The 9,101-nt window shown below is 51.4% G+C and overlaps 1 pseudogene; it reads left to right on the forward strand.

The window, feature by feature from the left end:
- Positions 1-7,131: 7,131 nt before the first annotated feature.
- On the forward strand, positions 7,132-7,893 carry LOC147000604 (uncharacterized; annotated as a pseudogene).
- The last annotated feature ends 1,208 nt before the right edge of the window (positions 7,894-9,101 follow it).

Consider the following 9,101-nt stretch of genomic DNA (forward strand, 5'->3'; position numbering starts at 1 on the left):
GCATCTCTGGGTTTGCAGAGCTGCCTCACCTTTGCCTGACAAGGAAGTGGGACAGGGTCTCAGCTGTAGTGCTAGGAACCTGCCCTACTCTCCCTGTTATATGGAAAGTCTCTCTGTAGTCTTGGGGCTCCAAGAATCATTTCACAACCCCCAAAAGTGACACTTTCCTAAAGTAGAGAAACCCACTACATGAATTTTCAGGAAGGGAAAATGGGTCTAATGTCTGGCTGGAGGAGAGGTAGTGTTTATTGAGGGATGGTTGAAGATGGACAGATTCTCTACACTCATCTCCCTGGATCCTAGAGACCCTTGGATGGAGCAGTGCTATCTGGCCACTCCCAGGCAGTTGAGGAGCATAGAGTGACAGCTGCTGAGAACCAACAGACAGCCTCTGATTTGAATTCTACTGTGGAGAGCCGGGAGCTCTTGGAAAGCTCCTGGGACTTCCTATACCTCAGGGAGCTGTCAGGTTCCATAGCCTTTTCTCTAGACACCATTCTTTCAGCCCATCCATTCTCGCTGGACTGCTCTGAGTTGAGCTTGGTAGTCGGCTGCCCTTTGGGCCATCCACAGCTTGGAGCACATTCACATACTGCTAGAAGCAAGCTAGCACTTGCCCTGCTCCACCTCCACCCTAAAGGCCGCTAGCTGGCTAGGTTGTTCTGCCAGTGGGAAGCTAGGGCTGGCTGACACCTGCAGTAGGGCATACTGATTAATTTATTCTGCATCCTTTTTACATTACCTGGCTCCAGGGCCTCCAGCTTGACATGCAGATTTATGTAAAAGAGACCCAACATGCAAATGAGCCAGGCCCAACACTTGTTTTAGTAACAGTCAGAGCTGCTTCACTGCTTCGCCTGCTTAGCTGTTCTTCCCAAGGTCCAAGGGTTTCAGCACAGCAGCAGGCCTTGGGGACCTTCTCAACACTGATGTCTATAGCTTGGGCCCAGAGCCCAGGCCTGTGCGTACACAGCCAGGTTGGAAATGGGTTAGGCATTCTCCCTCTCTGGAGAGATAGTGGTTTAGTTACTTGTGGAGAGCACAGAGACAGAGACACAAATGCACCACTGGGAGAGACTTGTAGGGCTTGACACAAAATCAGTCTGCAAGTGGAACAGTGAGATAGGCAAAGCAAAGGAAGGGCAAAGAGAGGCAGAGATCAAGAGACAGGGGACACAGAAAGAGGTGGGGACACGGGGCGGGGGGTGGGGGGGATGCTGATGGAGGAGGCGGAGACCAAGAAAGGAACAGATTTCAGAGTCTGCTGCTGCTGCTGCGGAGGAAGAGTGAGGATATAGCAACCGCCAGGCTGCAGAGAGGAGTTGGTGAGGATGACAGCTTGATGCTGGGGAGTTGGGGAGGAGTCACTGGAGGAAGGGACACCTAAGGTACCCACTGGGGAAAATGGTGGGGCTTGACTGCTGGCTGGGAGCATGGCTGTCCACCTCACATACCATTGGGTGGATCCACCAATCTTCATTCGTACAATCGATTGTGCATCCATGCATGTGTACAAACCACACACAGACATGCCTGGTAGAAGAAAGCATCCTAGGTCTTTCCGGCTCTGAAAGTGGACCTCAGACGGTCCAGAGGAAAGTACAGCTCCCCTTGCTTCTCCTCAGAGCCAGGATGCTCCTCTTTATCTCAATGGGTCTGGCTGGTTTCTGTCTCATGGGAACAGAGTCATCTACTTAGGCAAGCAAACCCCCAAGCCCCGAGGCAAAGAGGACTTTTTCTGTCTCATTACCCATTCTCTGGGGCATTGAGTTTGGGGAGGAAGGATCACACTCCAAGTTCTGAGTGGGTGGTCTTGGAAAATAAATGGAAGAGACCTAGGGAAGCTCCCAGGGTTTGAGATGTTCATACTACATCCCCCCCCCAACAAAATGACCTCCAGCGAGATGACATGAAGGGTGTCTCTTAAACCTAAGATGACAGCACCAAAGGCTCCCCAGTCCCTCCAGGGTCTTCTAGTTTGAGAGGGAACTGGTCCCCAGAATGGTGATGGCTTGGGTACTAAGCTGCCTTGCTCTCCTCCCAGTCAACCCCTAGCACTGATGATGTCCTGTAGCTCCCTTGAGGTATCCATGTGGGGTACCCTGCCACTAATGAATCATGTGCACATTGGGAAAGATGCAGGCCCTGACCCATTGTGCCCCAGAAGACAGAGGGTTCCCTTATGTCACCTTTGCTATCTCCTCTCTCCCTGGGGGATGTGGTTGTGGTGAGTGCTCGTGCCCAGCAGGGAGCACCAAGAAGCTCCCTGGACTCAATGACCACATCATGTGAGCCCCAGGACTGCACCTGCTTAGGATGCAGTCTCCAAAAGCCAGGTCACCTCTCGTGGACAACACAAAACCAGACCCTCCTCAGTCATGTCGTAGTGCCTGAGCCTGGTTCAGCCTCCTGGTTTCTGCCCGAGACTACGCATTCCACTCTGGCCAGCCACAAGTATCCCCTGCTTCCCTTTTTTTGGAAGTTTTTCGAGACAGGATGTGAGGCAAGTGGAACCCTGACACTAGACAGAAAAACTGATAAGGTCCTGCAGATTCGGGAACCTTGGCAGTTTTCATAATTGAGAATGGTAGATGGTTGACCTGGTTCCTGTCCTGGAGCATGTGACCACAACACCCCGATAAGAGGACCATGACAACTGGTCATGTAGCACAGAAACCCAGAGTTCTCCATGCTAATGAGTTCTCTACATGGGCCCCAAATGCCTAGCCAATGAACTTCCCTTCCTGGACATTCCTTTCTGTAAAAGGTATTTAATCTCTGGTCTACCCAGAGCAAGTTGTATGCATCCTCTTTCCACCATGAATTATCAGTTTGGATAAGCAAGGACTGTCCCCTTCTTCAAGGACTGCCACTGGGGGTGGGGGTGGGGGAGAGCCTTTGTCATTCCAAGCTTCACCTAAGTCTCCACAGAAGACCTCTCTGAACTCCTGGTCCTCACCCCTAAGCTAAGCTGGATTCCCCCCCACCCCCACCCCTGCCCCAGGCTCATCTCAGGCCCTTGTTTCTGTTCTCAACAATTTGAGGTTCCCAACAGTATTTGCGTGCCCAGGAGTTAGAGAATCACAGCCTTGGTCCCAACCTTCTCCCGTTCTCACCTGGAGAAACACAGGCTGGAGTCCCTATCCTCGGCTACATTTTGCCTCCCCTGAGTGGCAAGTCCGGGTATCCCATGAGCCTGGCACTCCAATGGCAGCAAGGAAGGAACATAGCCTTGTGCCTCCCCAAACCGTGTCCTGACACCGAACCAGCAAAGCAAAATGCAGACCCACAACAGGATTTCTTTGTGTATCCTTGTCTGTCCTGAAACTTGCTCTGTAGACCAAGCTGGCCTTGAACTCACAGAGGTCTGCCTGCCTTTGCCTTCTGAGTGCAGGGATTATAGGGGTGCGCCACATCACCCGGCTAAGTGTCCCCCTCATGATAACGTTCAGCTCAGCATTGTTTAGCCTCCCGAATGATTCTTGTGAGAACAGCAGCCAACCAGGGAGGCTCTCCCTTGCAAGAATTTTGCTTACAATGTCGGAAAACTCGTGGACTCCTTGAATTCCTTAGTCCAAGACAGACTGAATTATCTTTCTGGAATCCGCAGGCTTTGGGAAGCCAGTGTCCATGTGTGGAGGGCCAGGGCCACACCCACTTCAGTGGGCCATTCCAGGACATTTTTCTTGGGAGGCCCTCTCTCTGCCTTGGTGGTTTCTTCTAAGCAACTCTTTCTCCCAGGTTGGAAGTCAGTGCTAAGCTATCATAGCCGAGCTTCATATTCAGGCTCAAATGATCCCTTGCCCCAAACTCACTTCTTCTGTTTCTTAGAAGCTGCTGCTGAGTCCTCCTCAGCCCCCAACCCTGGCTCAGTTTGTGCCATCAGCTGGGCTGAGCCTCAGAACTAAGGTGACAGCAGCAGATGTACAGACAGAGCAGCCTCTGAGACGAGCTGGCTGATAAATCCCTGCCTCTCATCAGTTAGAGGATCTGAAAAGGCAAGCATGAGGGGAAGGGGCAAGGAAGCTGAGGAGAACCTTGGTCTGGCTGGGGAGCCTCCAACCAAGAGCTCTGCAGACAGCAGGCCCTATGCACTGTTCCGCAGAAGCTGTGGCCTTCCCACCCTGAGCTCAGCTGCAGACATTGGAGGTCTCTGTGTGGAGAAGAGGTTGGACTCTGGAGAGCCAGGGCAGGGTAGAGCATGGGAGGTTCCACGTGGAAGGCCTAGACTCAGGGTAAGCCAGGGCTCAGTAGAGTGAAAGCTGCCCTCCTCCACCCCTAGCCAGAGAGGGGTTGAGCCAGCTCTGGGGTGGCCCCAGTCTCCAAGTGCCTTTGGATGGAGAAAACTGCTTCATCTCTCCCTGGAAATCAGAATTTGGAGCCCACACAGCTGATTACGGGGCCAGGGTAGAGACTTAGGAGGAAGGATGAAAAGAATTAGAGTCAATTCAGCAGGGAGCAGACAAGGGGGCCTGGGGCAGGTGGGGGCTGAAGAGGTTCCTGCTGAGGTTAGAGTCCACAGGTGAAGGTCAGGCCTGTCACTTGGGAGCATCCTGTAGGGGCAGATGCCGAGAGAACACTCTGAGGACTGAACAATTGGCCAGTCACTGTGGCTGTCCGGAGACTGAGCCTCAACAACAAAGACCTGGGCCGAAGGACAACTAGGTCCTGGGGAATGGCTTTGTCTTGCTTCCAGTCTAGGCTGGAGGACAGCTGGGACTCTGGCAGAGAGGGTGGGGGTGCTCTTCTGTGCTGTGTGTTCTGGTCACATATGTTCATGCACACACAGACACAGACACAGACACACACAGATATGCACACACACACACATACACACACACACACACACACACACATGCACGCACCACTCGGCTATGTTTGCTTGCTCTCATGTTCACCCCCACCCCTCTCTCTCTCTCTTAAATAACTTGCAGACGTATATTAGCAAAAACATTCCATCTGGGCTGGGATTTCTCTCATTGCTTTCAATTCCCCTGGGTCTTAACTTGAAAAAAAAAAGGAGGGAGGAAAAGATTTGACTAATGTTGGGTTAAGGTTTTTTTCTTACCCCTTTCTTTTTTGGTTACTGACTGCCAAGAATTTATGTTTGTAAAAGGAAAAGAATTAACTGTGTTGATTAAGAGGCAAACTCCCTGGAAATGCTCTCTCTTAACCCTTTGGTGCCCTCTCAGTGAAAGACACTGGGGCTTGATGCCCCCTGGGCTGGAGGCCCAGAACCTTCCAAAGGGAGCTGAGGTAAGCTGACCCTTCTGGCATCCATGCGTGGGTCTCAGAGCAGACGCTGGGTGAGTTGTGTCTGTCTCGATGCTCGTGGAACCATGAGCCCCAGTGGCAGAGGTTGTGTGCGTAGGTGTGCTCACCTGTGCATGGGTGAGCACAGGAATGGCATCTGTCTGTCTCTCTGTGGGCTGTGCTGGAGCTCTCATGCCCTCCAGGTAGTGAGCTCCAGGGGGCAAGGGAACCTTCACCTTGACCTTGACAATCACCTTGATCAAATCAGCAGGGACTGGTTTGGCAGAGCAGGGACCTGAGAAAACTCAAAGCAAGGAAGCAGAGGTGAGAGCAAGATGGCTTCAGACTAGGAAGCAGGTTCCCCTGATGTTGCCCGCTGTGTAGGTGACCATAGCCACTGCTAACCTGACAGCATCCTTGATAGCCAGCGTCTGGATCATAGAGATTTTACCTTGCAGCCCAGCCTAGTTTCCACCCAAGTTTTCCTATTTGTCCCCCAGGAAGCGCAGAGGCTGCATGGCTCCATTAAGCCAGGCCTTCTCATCACAGAGGCTGAAGTTTCTGGGGAAGGGGAACACTGGAGCTGGGTCTAAGTGGAGAGCTGTGCTGGGAAGAGAAAGAGAAGGATTTGCTGGAAGTTCTCAGTTTCTTGCCTGTGGATCAACTGCTCAGAATGGCTCCTGGTGCTCTGAGCCCCATGCTTGGCCCCCTCCCCACCAGCTGCACAGGTTGAGCCTCTCCCTTGGTTCCTTCAAGTTCCCTGGTGCTGCCTCCTCCTTAGCCCTCCTTAGCCCTCACATTTCACTGACCTGTGGTCCTGGGACACTTTGTATGTGGTGTAATCCTTACAGTGTGGAAGAAAGACTGTCTTCCTTCCACACTGACCCCTGCACTACTTGAGATGAAGGTGCCATGCCTGGGACATAGCATGGCTTAACCATTGGTTACTGAGTTAGATTGAAGTTCTTCAGTTGCTGAAACACATGCTGTGTTCAAAAGCTCCTTCTGTACACCCCCACAGTGCCACTCACCACAGGACCCAAAGATCATATATACCTGTATTTGATCACTCAATTTTCAATGAGTTTCTCAAGATAAGAATTCTGCCAGAGCTCTTCCTAGGGCCTGGTGCAGCTTAGGACAGACAGCAAATGTCCAGCAAACCTCCAAAGGATGAAAGAAGATCCGATGTGACAAATATCCACCGATGAACCCACAGAAAGCTAACTATGCCTGGAGATCCAATTGTGGTTGAGGGCTGGAGCACAGAGAAAAAGAAGCGCCATCAGAACAAGGTGGGGGAAGAGAAGCAACCATTGAACACCTACTGTGTGTCACCACTGCCCTGCACAGACATTCACTGTTGCGCTTTGTCCTATCTTTGTCCTGGCAGTGAGAGCAATTACCTCCTCCAGCATCACTTAGGACACGAAGAGAGGCTAAGCAATTTGCCCAGAGCCACTCATCTCACCTATGGATGTCAAGCTGAGGTGTCACCCCAGGTCTCCCTAACCCTGGATCCTGTATTTTGTCCACAGCATGTGTGTTGCGGCAGAGCTTTGGAAGATGAGAGGCACTCAGTTTTTAGAGAAAGGATCTAGAGCCCAGGCAGGAAGAAAGGACTAGGGGTTCCCAGGAAGGAGCCATGGTATCAGACAGCTGTGCAAGAAGACAAGGGAAGCTCAGGGCAGCCAAAAGGCCTCTTCAGCAGAGCCCTGGAGGCCAGTCTCCACAAGGGTGATGCTTTCCAAAGGGATGGCTCTTCTAATGTTAATATATTTATTTCTTCAAAGCAGCTGTGACATGGGTCCCACCATGACCCAAAAATACAGGTGAGGAGTAGAAACCAGAAACACTAGATGAACTGCTCAAAGGCACATGGCTGGTGGGCAATCAGCTTCGTTGTGAACTCAGAAGTCTAACTCCCGGGTTTACTCTCATGGCCATGGCACCAAGGAGGGTAAATGTGGGATGGAAATTCCCTGCCAGGCAGAGGTGGATGGAGTCAGCCTGCTAGGCTGGAACCTGGGATTGGGGATTGTGAGGGGTCAAGAGGAAGAGAAGACTCTATTCCCAACCTCGCCCTGACACGCATATACATGTGTACACACAGATATCATGCACACCACAAACCACCTTTACACACCACATACACACACGCCATACACACATGCCACACACATACCACAACATACAAACATACCATACATACACATACCACACCACACCATATCACACACCACCACCCACCCACTCACACCGCGCGCTCTCGCGCGCGCGCACACACACACACACCATACCACAACACACATACACACATATACCACACCACACACACACACACACACACACATACACACATACCATACCACACAAACAAATACCAAATACACACACCACATACATACCACACACACACATCCACACACATCATACCACATACACACATGCCACATACACATCACACACACCATACACATACACATATACACATACTACACACACTACACACACATCACACACATACCATACCATACAAACAAATACCAAATACACATACCACGTACATACCACACACATCATACCACATACACACATGCCACACACACATCACACACACCACACACACACACACACACACATACACACATACTACACACACTACACACATATCACACACACTATACTACATATAAAAGACATACTACACACACATACACACATTACACACCACACACATATACACACACACACACCACCCTACACACTATACTGATGATTTGGAAACCATTTAAGGTTGAGGTACACTTGAAGTGAGATGGCAGAGGCCAAGTGAGATCCCTCTGGGTCCATGGACAAGCTGACTTGATGTCAGGGCTCCTGAGGTTCACCACTACATCCACGCTGTCCTAGAGCCCCGCTAAAAGTGGCTCCCAGACTTCTGGACAGCGCACATCTGTTTCTCTCCCACCATGCTTTGAGCACGGCATATATACCCATGCTCACTTTCAGGACATCCCCTGGCCTGGTGTTGTTTCTGCTGATTGCCTACTGCTCTGTGATCAGGGCAGTCCATGTTGGGTAGTCGCCTCTGGCTTCCTCTCTTTCTCCATCCAGACCCCTTGGGACTGGAACCACCATTCAGGCCAGCTCTGGCGTTGTCTCCTCCCATGCATACATCATTGGTGGTCCTATAGTGCCACTGTTGCCGTCGGGATACTTGGGAAGAGTACAAGTACCACACATTGTCCTAATCTCCTAAAGTGTGTGTACGTGTGTATGTGTGTGTGTGTGTGTGTGTGTGTGCAGGGAGCCAGAGATACTTTCTGTCCAGCTTTCCAGCTTTGGAGATCAGCTTCCTAGGATTCCCCTTTTCTCATGGTTACCATAGAGCACCTTCCAGCCACCACTACTCACTTCCAGGCATGACATCATCTCAAGACAGTCAGGCCCTCAACCAGTCTTGTATATTGGTGCAACACCTTCTCATGACTGAGCCTCCTCCACCTGTGGGACCATCCCCAGCCTCAGCCCTCAGTCCTCCAGCAAGGAGTCGGGGAGTGGGTCTTAGTCTGCCCTGGCTTTTGAAGCCTGTAGGTGTTTTGAACGTGAGACTCCCCCTCACTGTCTACATTCCCGTGAGCCTTGGCAGGCAGGTCTGGACTATTTAGACCGACTTCCCAGGTGAGCTGAATGGGAATGTCTTGGTGACGTTCACAAGTGACATGGTTGGTGAGTCACTTGGCTGCTGTCTTAGATTTCTAGGCAGGAGGATGGGAAGGGAGGTGAGGATGGGGAGGAGACGGGATCTGGATGGATGCAGCCCAGGATTTAAAGGAATTGAAGGG

Source organism: Mus caroli, unplaced genomic scaffold, assembly GCF_978045245.1.
Source record: "Mus caroli unplaced genomic scaffold, Mus_caroli_1 scaffold_17, whole genome shotgun sequence".
Taxonomy (NCBI): Eukaryota; Metazoa; Chordata; class Mammalia; order Rodentia; family Muridae; genus Mus; species Mus caroli.